Here is a 13,452-nt window from a genome sequence, read left to right on the forward strand (position 1 = left end):
TGTCTTTTGTAAAGGGCATCCTTGATATCCACAGTAAACAGCATGGGATATTTTTTTGGGTGCCAAGCCATAAGTTAAGATTCTTTGATCACTCTTTAACCCTCTGTCAAATATCATCAATGTCTATCTACCTATCTACCATTGTATAACCTGCCTGTTTTCTCTAAGAAACAAAGCACCACACACACATTTTTGTGCATGGATTCCCTGTTTCCATGCCGTCTGTGTACAAACCAGTGATCAGCATGAGTTTGTCAAGGATACAATTGCAGTCTTTATTTTCAATTTCACTCATAACAGGTCTGTTTTGGAAGCAAATTACTGGTAATGATTGAGAGACACAATACCAGTTTAATCCAGGAGAGGAAAAAGTCTTGAGAGATAATCTTTGGTTATTAGATAGAATTACGAAGAGTGACATGTAGGGACTTGCTGTCAGCATGGAGAAAGATTACAGTATAGGCTGATTATGTGAATTTGGTTTCATGCAAAGTGTTCTTGTAACAGTTTCTTTAAAGTATCTCAGTGCAAAATAATTGCACTGAGAAATGTCTGGGGAAATGATCCCTAGTGGCAACAAAGGGGACACTTCATAGAATTATCTAACTGAATTTAGAAAAATGTGTGATTGTAGTTATAGGCTCCAATGCAACTCATATTGTTTTAAGTAAAGTATTTAAAAAAGCCAAATATATGGGATAATGTCATATTTAAAAAATGTTTGAAAAAACCAGACTTGTCATTTTTATACTCACATTAAACTTTATATTTTGATTTGGTCTTTATAATCTTCTAGTTAACTGTACTCATGGTTGTTTCTTTAACTGAGAAGAAGTCCACTAAATCCAGATTATAGAAAAACTGCATAAGAAACTGGATATATTTCTATCTCTGATGGTAAGGTTATTGCTCCGTGGTCATTGCTCGTCCTGTGGGTGGGAGATTAACTGTAGTGCAAGAGAAGCCTGTTACATGAGAGCTAGAATAGGGAACTTGCTGGAAATTTAGCTGTCAGTAATCTGATCTTTAATATAAATTTCATGGAGCTAAAATAAGAGTCACTGATAATTCCATCTTATTAGTGGCTTTTCCGTATAATTGCCTAAAATTCCAAGAGTCTTCAAATGTGTTTAGATTTTACATGCAGTATCTGTTAGAAATAAGACAAAAAGAGCAGATTTTGTATAAGTTCAAATATTTGCAATCGTGTAATATTAATATTACACAGTTTCAAAACTTGGGTTGTTGCAGTTTGACTGTTGCTATCTGTCAGTCTATACTACGTGCCAGTTTATCTATTATCGGTTTGCCTCTCTATAGATATCTCTCTCTCTCTATCTATCTATCTATCTATCTATCTATCTATCTATCTATCTATCTATCTATCTATCTATCTCTCTCTCTCTCTCTCTCTCTCTCTCTCTCTCTCTCTCTGTCTGTCTGTCTGTCTGTCTATCTATCCTGTGTTTTGTCCCTCAGATATTCATTAAATTCTTACATAGACACGACTACTAAGTAGATGTGTTTGTAATTGTTAGTTAGCAAATAAATAGGGCAAATGTGATGGCTAGTAGGCAGCTATAAAGTACTAGCAATTGAGACCACTTAAATATCCTTTTCCGACAAATTATAAAGTGGTTGGAGAATAGTTTCTCAATGGATCAATCAATATAAAGCTGGCCATAGATGCAAAGACTTCCCCCATCTCCAGACCTGCCACTAACCATTCAGATCAAATAAAGTACAAAAGAACAGATCAGCCGATGTTCTTCCCCTACAGCAATCATATAAAAGTTATGTCCGACAAAGCTGGTGACAGTCTCCCACTGAAAATCGTACGATCGGGAAAACATGCAGGGAAATTATCGGTAGCCGACAGAAATCTTTTAACCTGTCCGATCAACCGATCTCCGCGAGACGGAAAATGTCGGGACTCTCCACACGTGGTCCGTAAATGGTACGAATCCTCGATTCTTACGATCGGATCTTTGCGTCTATGGCCAACTTAAGGCCGAGAGCCATGCTGCTTAACATAATTATTTATTTAGGGATTTCCCACTTTTTATTTTGATGAATTTGTTTGATTAATTTGTTCTTTTTTTTTTTTTTTGCTTTGGTTTGTATTACAATCATGTTTATTTATTTGTTGCTATATAGTCAGGGATTTTAGGCTGAAAGAAATATCCAGGTAGGGCTATATAAGTTTTGACTTTGCAGAAATAATGCCTGACAAGTTGGACTCAAGACATTGCCAAAATAAAAATAGGGCTTTGTGATTTGCAACATCATGCTGCATTCATTGAGTGGTAAGGTCTGCAAGGTATTGCAATTTAGATGCAATGAACTTGTATTAAGATGCAAACATGCTACCAGAAAAAGATTGCATACCCACCTTCCTTACTTATTATCCCCTTATTATAAGAGCCCTTTCAGAGATCTATATATTGTATGCCTTTCTCGTGTTACCAAATATTAGAAGGAAGAATTTTCATCCTTTTGCAAATATTTTGTCACACTTCTGGCTCTGCAGTGGTTATAGCCTGGCAGAGTTGCAGCAGAACTAATCATCTGTGCTTTTCACAGCATAGTGCCTCAGCAGCCTGTTCCTTTATGTTTGGAATGTCTAATGGTACACAGATTGTGGCTGAGCATCATGGCATCTGAGAGCCACAGATATCCTATTAATTCTTCTATATAGCTGACTGCCAGAACAATACATCACTATAACTCATAATGCAGTCATACGTGAATTTAAGGACTATATTCTGGGATTTCTGAATGCATCTACAGTAAATGTATTATAAATGAGCTATTCAGCATGTTTGTTTTATCCATATGTGGTTTTTAGGAGAACACTCTCATAAGGAAAAAAAAAAGTGTTTTTGAAAAATCTATGTAAATTTGAAGATTGTTATACCTGCTTTTCTGTTTGCATATTTCATATGCCTGCTTGTCCATTTCCTGGTACACATGAGTATGTTTGCCTTGTTCTATTCATGTGATTCTTGCTTGGCACAGGTGATTGTGATTTCTGGGTGCTGTTTTAATTACTTAGGAGTCAGGAGGGATCTCATACAAGTAGTTGCCACTTGGAGCTGTTTTCAGAAGCATTTGGGGTGCAGTTTTAGTTAGTGTGGAAGCACCTCTTGAATTATTCTGTGTGCCGTTGTCCTAAAATGTGTGGTCTATGATGATTTAAAATATTTTTGTTTTCTGATGTCATAACCCTACAGCCCAATGATGTTAGCACGTGTGAAAGAGATAAAGACACAAAATCATTAGACTGTAGTTCTCTTTATCTTTTCGTATCTGCCTGTCTATCAATTCTTAGGGATTTTGACATAATGACCATTGCATGTATGTATGCTTATCTTTGTAGCATTACATACATACATAGCACTCTATATTTATACAATACAGTAAAAGTAAAAACAGGGAAGATGAGCATTGCAAGAAATAAATAAAATAAAAATATGCAGAGTTACAAAGATAAACTGCTATGAGACAAAGGAGGAGGTCCCTGTCCCATACAGCTTACAGTTTCATTTCTTTATGCTTCAGCGTTATGCTGCCAGTTAGAATTCCATAGATTGAAATCAGTTTTGTAACCCTTAAAGGAGAACTAAAGCTTAACTAAAGAAGTAGTCTAGAAATGTTGTACATTATGTTGTGGGTTTCTGTATCAGCCCACGGCAACCTCTGCCCCAGTAGCTCCCCATCTTCTTTTCTGCTGATTCACTGCACATGCTCTGTGCTGCTGTCACTTACTGAGCTTAGGGACCCACTCACAATATACAGTACACATAAAATATAAATTTCACAATATAAGGCTGATTAGTAATTAATACAAATAATTAATACATGACAGCACAGAAACCAGTGCAATTAGCATCAGAATTTAATAATCAGCCTTGGAGCCTCAGCTTATATTACAGACCAACCTCATTTTCTGCTTGAAAATGTGCGAGGACCCCTAAGCTTAGTTTTTCAACAGCTGTTCGCTTTCCAAGATGGTGACCCCCCTGTGACAAGTTTGAAGTCCTGGATCACTGCTGGTATTCAGAAACTGAAACTTTAGGCTGGTGCAATAAGTTCAGTATATAAAATATGGCATTTTTAGCCACATTCATTTTAATGGTTTAGTTCTCCTTTAAATTGTTATATGCAGTATAGCCCAATCACCCATTCTTTGTGATTTGCAGCCTAACATTTTTTAACCCCTTGCCATTGGAAACATTAGAGAACCACTTTAGCAGGCAAGGGAGCACAATTGTGGAGGAGGACGTTACCAGGGTAGGGGAGCATGGTTCAGGTTAGTTACCCTGTATTCTGTGCCACTAGAAAAAGTGACTGTATCTATTTTCCTAATTTGGAAATCTGGACAGGAAAGTTTCACTGGGATAGCCCTTCCAAATACCAGGTTGTCTGGATGAAATCTGGACAGGTGGCAACCCTATAGCCAGGATGACATCATGGGGTGGGGACTGGGAAATGGACATGTGGAATTGGATGGATGTGAGGGCATAAATGGGTATATCAGGGGCACTGATATGTACAGAAGACATGGAGTTTTAAATTTAACAACAAATTAGATTTGCTGGATAGACTGGCGAAATGACAACCTTTCCCAAAAGGGATGCAACGAATCCACTTTTTTCAGGACCGAATCAGCCTCAAGTATTCGGTCGAATTCTGAACTGAATCCAAATCCTAATTTGCAAATGTAAATGAGAGAAATCAGGGGCGGGAAATATCCATACGCTAAGATGTGTAGTTTTAATGTTGCAGATACGATTAAGGTTGCCGCCTGTCTGGTTTTCAAAAGTGCCTGCCCGGTATTCCAAATTAGGAAAACCGGGCAGGATTCCCTGAGATTTACGTGACAATCAGGCAATTGCTGATCGCCACATCATAGCCCCACCCTGGCTATGTCACGGCCCTGCCCCCCGCTTGAATCCAGCCGCATCCTGAACCAAAACTGTCATTCTGTGCATCCCTACTAGTGATGGGCGAATTTGCTCTGTTTCGATTTGGCGAAAAATTAGCAAATTTCGCGCGAAATTCGCCGGCACACGTTTTTTGACGCCGTCGGGCGTTCTAGAATTTTTGCCGCGAATTTTCGCGGGCGTTTCGCGAATTTATTCGCTGTCGGCAAATCGCGCAAATTCACCGCAAATTGCTGATCGCCACATCATAGCCCCACCCTGGCTATGTCATGGCCCTGCCCCCGCTTGAATTCAGCCGCATCCTGAACCAGAACTGTCATTCTGTACATCCCTAGTTCCCTACCATATACATTATCCAGTACTAATGTAATCAAATATTAGACATTGTTTCCAGCTGTAAATAAAATATTGTTTGAGTGATAATATATAAGGGCTGGAGTTTTAATTTTGTAATTATTACCTTGGTGCTAAGCTATAACACTAATCATAGCCCTTTTTTCGTCTTTAGGGGTTTGTGGGGAAAGCCTTGGTCTTGTCACTAAACTACACAAAGCATTTACTCATCATTTGCATGCTCATATTGTATACTGGGGGTGGGTTGTTCCATCTAATAGGATCATATTGTTTTTTCTAGCTGGAACCCAAACTGTACTGTCAGCTAAATACATTCATATTAAATCACTGAGAGAGTTTAAAATAGAGATTGTTGCAATATCAATGAAGCAGATTGCCTTGGACTAGCATAGCCAAAATTGGCAAAAGGTTTAATGTTAGAACAAAGGTCAGCACTCAGCTGTTTTTGTTAATAAAAAAAAATTAAAAAACCCTTAGTGCAAATCAAATGGCGCCAGTACCACAAATAGTAATTAAAAAATGCATCTTGATGTATATTCACATAAATGGGACATATAAGAGTGTATTACATGTTATTCCCCTGCTAACAGGAATAGGAAACTTTCCCAGAGCTGGTAAGGGTTGTTGGGATTTGTAGTTCCAGCTGTAGAACGTAATGTTACATAATCACAAGGCTGGTATTACAGATCCCAGTGCATATGAAAACGGCTAATTCTCTCAGGTTTACTAAAAGGGATAGTAACACTTTAATGGATATCCTGGGCTAACCTCTTAATTTAATTTTGCAACACCTCCCCTACACTCCCCCTTATTGTAGTGTGACACTCACTCACTTATCTATGTACCCAGAGTTCACGTCAGACATGGAGGACTGGGCTGAGTCCTGATAGGTTGAGGTAGACAGTTTCAGCAACTATCAGTTTACCCTAGCAACCAGGCGGTGGTTTGAATGACAGACTGGAAGATTAATATTGAAGGGCCTGAATAGAAAGATATGAAATAAAATGTAATTAAGCTAATCAAATTGTAGCCTCACGGATATTATGTTTTTGTTGCTAGGGGTCAGTGACCCCCCCCACCCCCACACACAGACAAACACATCATTTCAAAGCTGGAAAGAGGAAGGCAATCACTTCAAAACTATATTAAATTAAGACAAATCGAAAAGTCTGACACCTTCATACTAAGTTAAGTTAAAGATGAACTATAACTTTGAAGGCTGATAGGTTAAAGACAATTTTGGCACACTTTTAACCATGCCATAGATGCCAACTTGCACCAGTGCAGTCACCAATCAACAATTAATTTTAGTTAGTCCAATATACGTTAGTAGATTTAAGCAAAGATCTTTCCTGTATTAGTTAATTAGCCACCCAGAGCCCATAACGAATCCCAGGTTTACAGAAAGGATTTCTCCTTGTGCCCTGCTTATTTGTATTTTGTGTTTTTTTAATTCTCCACAATTCTATCCAACCTCCCTCACTATTGTTAATAAGTATGTTTTAGAAGAAAAGGTAATTTGCTAAATAGCCTGTTATTGTGCATTTGAATGGATTAGGGAATTTTACAAGTATTGTAAAATTAGCAAAAATGTCAAATGTTTTAGTGGGTTATTGCACTTGCCAGTGATCTAATTTGTTGTGTCGAGTTATGTATAAAACTAAAAAGAAGTGCTGGGTGTTTGCATGTTGACACTTTAGTAATAATCTATTTGGCAACATAGGATCTGATCAGTGACCCTTTTTTTAAACTACAAGCACCAGTAGGAGTAGCTGCGAATTATAGTTTAACAACATTTCGACAGTAGGAATTTGCACATTTGTGCCTAAGACAGAATACATGTATTGTTGGTTAAACTTTTATTAAAAAAAAGATGCTCAGTAATTGCAGGTTTTTGGCTTCTAACATTTACCTGCTGAGGATACTGGGAGTATTTGATATGAACACTGTAGAACCTCTTGCAGTTTATACATTTCTATAGCTAAACATCATATTGAAATGTTTGATTGTTAAGTATGTACTGTATGTCAAGGAGCCTAAGACATTCCTCAATTTAGGAGACGGGTGTTTAATTCATTCCAATGTGGTGTAGTGCAGTAATTAGTACATCTGCCCGCAGGGTTCAAAACTTCTTTGTTTACCTGGTCGGCACTTATGGGCTTGTGCAAAGTGCTATTTTTACCCACAATGCATTGTTATTTCCCATCATTGCGGCTGCAAGATTTCAGTGTGTCTGATGCAATTGTGGGCAATGCACAAAAAACGCATGCAGTTGTGCGTATGCTTCAATGTGAATTAGACACCACTGCATTTCCGGCGTTTGGATTTAAAATGACACCTGTGCATGGTTCTTTAGGCATAAGTTCATTGCTTCTATTCACACAGGCTGCTGTGGGAACCCTAGGGCTACTCCTAACTTCTAAAGGCATCTTCTGCTTCAGCAGCACAATTCAGAGCAAATGAACTCAGTGAAAATGTGGCAAGACAGGGAACACCTTTACAATCAAATAGGGGTAATATCTCACAACTAAGTGGCACATTTATTATTTGGTGTTAAAACAAAACAGATTTTTTTTTTGCCACACATCGCCAGGCATTGCCATATAAAAAAACAACGTAAAAATTGTGTACATTTTTTACGTGTTTTATCTTTGAGCAACTTCCAACGGATCTTACTTACAAAGGTCTGAAGCAGTGTAAAATAACACACCCTCAAATTTGACTTTTATTTCATATAACTTTTTTACATACCTCCCAACTGTCCCGTTTTTCATGGGACAGTCCCGATTTTGACAGCATGCAGTCCTGGATTGTTACTGAAATGTCACAACTTTATCTTTGATCTCCTGCACTGAACATCCAGAAAAAGATACAATGTTTCTGAAACGTAATTGGCTTTTGGCAGAAAGCCCAGAATATGTGGCAGATGCATTTAGATACCTTTGTAATAACTTAAGATAAGCAAAGAAACAATTGTAACAATTTAAGATAAGCAGGTCTCTTGGAGAAACTGATTTGCAGCTTAAAAGGCAATTCACCTTCATTAGCAAAACTGTAATAAGACATAAAAAACACAGAAATGTGTTCGAACTTTCATAACCTGACAAATTTTGTAAAATTAACATGGTAATTAGGGGGTGTGGCCACTAAATGAGTGTGGTCCAAATATTTTCACTGCTCTCTCCACAGCAAATCTTTTTGGCCCTCTTAAAATGTTGGGAGGTATGGTTTTACACCGTTTTTTTTTTGGCATTTTACACAGTTGCTGCCAAGCAAGTTACCTTTGTGGTTCAATATTTACCTTGGCTACAGATAGAAGGATAGAAGAAGCACTGTCATAATTACTGCGGTGTTTCCAAAATTATATACTATAGCAAATAAGCACTCACCTGAAATATCTCCCTATTGGCCTTAAGCTGTGAACCCTTAGATCATATAATGGTTATGGTCTTCTTCGTGGGAATGTTCATACAAGTCAGGAACTGCAGAGTGTTTTTGTTGGTTTACCTTTTGAGCAAGAGAGTATTAATTGGCAATAATAAACTATTGTGTGATAATTGAGAGGTTTGCCAATCTGTAGCATTCTATCAGCAAGTGTTGCTGGGAAATTATAGTAAGCAAGGTGAAGGAGTGAGCATTTCAGGTGACACTCACTCATTAATCCAGTCCTATTTAGCAGCAGTTCATTTCAGTGTCTATGGAAATTTAACAGTAGCCCTGTACAATGCTAATGACACTCACTTACCATTTTAGCTCACATAATAGATCCCATACCCAGACTTAATTTAGGGACTGTATTTTGAATGAGTAAAGCTCCCCAGCGTTTTGTTTGCAAACATTCAGCTGGAATATTCTCTTTCTAAGCATCTGCTTGGTAATAAAAGATGCTGTGAACGGAAAACAACATCTATGGCAGTTCAGATTTCTGTGCTGGTGTGGGCACTTTAGCATATGCTGGAGGTCAAGGCTCCCTTTAATAAACAGCGGAAGAAGCCAACTTTAAAAATTACAATGCCATACTCACTTAGAAACATGTAGTCTTCTTCTTCTGGGCATTAAACAAAAAGAATAGCAGCAAGAATATGTCTTAGAGAATATATCAAATGTATTTGATATTACTGGGCCCTGGATGATATGCAGAGCAGGGCTTTCTTAACATTCATATTTGGAAGCTAGGGTGATTTCTGACCCAGTAAGTCTGTTGCAGGTAAATGTGAAGTTACCCAGAAATCTCTTATATCTCAATAAATATGATTTGATCAAACATTAACATTATTGCACTGATTCTTAAATAACAAGCGTCACATAGGCTAGCTATTACTGTAATTTTGCTGACAGTTTTTTGGTTCAGCAATTCATAATAAAGGTATGGGACCTGTTATCCAGATTGCTTGGGACCTGGGGTTTTCCGGATAACAGATCTTTCTGTAATTTGGATCTTCATACCTTAAGTCTACTAGAAAATCATGTAAACCTTAAATAAACCCAATAAGCTGGTTTTGCTTCCAATAAGGATCAATTATATCTTAGAGAAAAAGGGAAATCATGTTTAAAAATCTGGATTATTTGATTATAATGGAGTCTATGAGAGAGCCTTTCCATAATTCGGAGATTTCTGGATAACGGGTTTCTGGATAATGGATCTCACACCTGTACTGCACATAACAGCATGACCACAGGGAAGTCAATGATTAACTTACATGTGTTTAAGAGGGATATATCTTTATATACTAGTATGTGGGTTCCCCTTACCCTGGGTGTTTGAGCCTGGCATTCATATAATTATGCACTTAGAAGCAGCATGTTCCCCTACCCCAGCACATTGTATTCTTCTCTCTGTACTGTAAACTGAACATAGCAGTTAATTCACATATCACATATGAACATTAGGATAGTTTTCAAGGACAGATGTCAATTAACAACTAAATTCACTTCCCTAAAGTGCCATTTGCACCTGTTCCCTTCCACAGGGGTGATCCCCCCCACCGCCTGAGGCAGCAGCAGTTGCTGACGCCCCCTCCCCCGTTCATTTACCTTTTTGCGTCTGAGGGGGTCCACGAGGGCGGCAGAGAGGGCCAGGACGCTAGCGCAGAGAGTCTAACTGCGCTCGCTGCACTAGAAGAGCCCCATTTCCGGTTTGAAAACATTTTTGCCGCCCCTGGTACCTAGTGGGGCGATGCCGCCAACTCGCCTCTTTGGCGAAGCGCCCCTCCCCTTCCATCCATTTAGTATTTTTATGCCCCTCCCCTGTCTTTTTCAGTATTTAAGAAATAAATCTGAATCACCATTATTAATATAAAATCTAAATCACATAGTCTTTTCTTTTTCTTTAAATACCTTCTTTCCCCAAAAGTACAGCAGACCAGAAGGATCTTTACAATGTACAGTTGTATACTCATTTATGGTTCTGGTGACTGTAATAAGCCCTTAACCTTTGATCTAGTGGTTTCTACGTCACTAAAACCACTCAAATGGAGAGTTGTTAGGCATAGCTGAGGGAACTATATCATATGAGCAAACCACTGTGGTTTACAAGGCCATTATACTTCAGAAACCTAAATTTCAGAGTTCCGATTACAGAGGTAGATAAAGAGCACAGATGTGTAGTCAGTGTCAGATTCGGCTTAGTTTACGTATTGCGACAAAGAGTCAATAAAAACATTGTGTGTTTGGTTCCAAGACATACTTAAATTCAGTTATTAAGGGGGTTATTTATCAAAGTCCAAATTGATGTCAATATTTTCTGTTACAAACTCCGATCAAATCCCATTGGGTTTTTTACATTTTCCCGAAAATTTGCTTTGCGGGAAAAAATACGATTTTCATGATTTTTTTCGTATTTTTCATCTGATTTTCAAGATTTTTTTTTATTTGTCACCCGACAACTCCGATTTTTTTGGGGTATTGAACGAAGCCAGCGCACATCAAAAAATCATTGGGACTTCTCACATTGACTTATATGCCACTTCGACATGTCTGAGATGTCGGATTTTCTGATTCGGACTTTTCCATCTTTGGGGTTTAATAAATTCAGAAAAATTTGTGATTTTTTCTAAGTCTGATTTAAAAAAAAAATATATAAATTTTTTTTGGGGATTTTTGCATTCGGAGTTTAGTAGATAACCCCCTAAGTGTTTGAACACCAGAAAGATTTCCTAAGAATTAAAAAGCGTGATCAGCAATAGGATTAATGAAAAATAAAATCAATTTCTTGGTGGTTTTAATTTCATACATGCTGATTGCCTCCAGCTAGTCTCACAAATGAATATCTGAAAAGAGCCCGGCTTTCAACAGTGTGACAATAAAAATGATGTACCATTTCACAATGTTCTAAAAGTAGACCAAGCATGTCACCTGCGCTTATATGCTCAGTTGTTTAAATACCATCGCATGACATTGCTTTGTTACCACTTTCCCTTTTCCAGAAGACAACTGGATTAGTGTGATTCAGCTCAGGATTTTAATAAGGCATCAAATTTTCCATAGCTTATTTTAAAACATGCTGAAACTCGTGCAGTAAGAGCCTATATTGAATTGCTGTGGCATTTTTGTCCTGCCTAAGTAGTCTTAATCATATGAAAAAATACTTGTTATAGAGTTAAGTGGGTACATAATGGCACAGATAAAAAAAATACACAATAAGCAGGCATTTTAAGAAAATGACACATTTTAAATTTAATTTTTTTTTATTTATAATTCTTTATAAAGATTTATGAGGTATGTTAATTGGAATGTTGCAGTTGACCCAATATAAAGGTAGTGACATTAACTTGTTTTATCTTGTACTTGATGTTGCTCCAGAGGTATATAATCGGGTGTCCATTATCATTTCTGATCACATGACACAAGTGACATCACTAAGCACAGATTACATCAGATGACAGCTAAGCATTTTTTTTATAAAGATATATATTTACAATGTATTCATGCCTTATGTTGTGATGGCTGATTCTGTTAATGCTTTTAAAAGGGGCTTGGATGATTTTTTTGGATAGACATAATATCAAAGGCTATTGTGTTTTTATTTGGAGGGGTTGAACTTGATGGACTTTGTCTTTTTTCAACCAGATTTAACTATGTAACTATGTATTATATAGGGAGGAACTGACACTCTTTGTTAGTCATAAAGGTATAAGAAGTCACAGAGGACCATATAATGGAATGAGCACTGCAATATGAAGGCATGAGGATCACATAATCATTTTTTCATAAAGCTTCTTAAGCCATTTACCCCCAAGGCTCTATTGTATATTACTGCAAAATGAGGGTAGGTTTGCCACACTTTTTTTTTTTTTAGAAACAATTACCGGCATTCATATACAGGGAGTCCTCGAGTTACATACACCAGACTTACATACAACTCATACTTACAGAGGCTATTAAGTAAATGTACTGTGGTTTGCTTGGCCTTTATTAGCATTTAACTTTAATAAACCCCCTGCCCCAATCCCCTCTGGTGTGTGTTGCCTACGGCATAGCACAGAAAGGTAAAAATAAAGAATATGTAAAGACAAACATTTGTCTTGTTGCATTTAATAAGTAAATGTACATACAAATTCACTTTAAGAACAAACCTACAGACCCTATCTCGTATATAACCCGGGTACTCCCTGTACTTTGTAATTATTCCCTATTAATAACAGTGGCATTAAGAATAATTTATACAGGCCAGCAAAATAGGTGCAGGTAGGAGCACCCTGTCTGTTATTGTTTAGTATCTGTTCTTCATGCTTTACACAGGGCATCCTTTTATAGAACACCAAGGGAGATCCAGTTCAACTACAGTTACAGGGCCTCAGGAAAATATCCCTGGCAAAATCCACCTTAAAATTCCAATGACATTTATTAAAGCATGCGATCACATGCAACCAGGTTGGCAAAAACCACTTGGAAAAAAGGGCCATGTGTTATCACTTAGACAGGCAGCATGATCAAAGGACCGTTTGCACAGCATATTATGCATCAATGTTTTGTGTCCAGTGTTTAAAAATACCATTTATATATTAAAATAGGCCATGTACCTGAAAAGTCTAAACAATTTTGGCAGTCAGAGGAGTTCTGTCATAAATGTACCACAGTGGCACAAAAGTTCTACTCCTGTGTCAGCTCTTTTGGCCAATTGCAACTTAAAGTGCCAATTTAATAGTCAACT

At 37.5% G+C, this 13,452-nt stretch overlaps 1 protein-coding gene across 1 annotated transcript in view; it reads left to right on the forward strand.

Moving 5' to 3' along the window:
- wnt4.S (Wnt family member 4 S homeolog) overlaps positions 1–13,452 on the forward strand; it is a 50,099-nt gene that overhangs the window by 5,972 nt on the left and 30,675 nt on the right. The window lies entirely within an intron of this gene.

This window comes from Xenopus laevis, chromosome 7S (assembly GCF_017654675.1).
Source record: "Xenopus laevis strain J_2021 chromosome 7S, Xenopus_laevis_v10.1, whole genome shotgun sequence".
Classification (NCBI taxonomy): Eukaryota; Metazoa; Chordata; class Amphibia; order Anura; family Pipidae; genus Xenopus; species Xenopus laevis.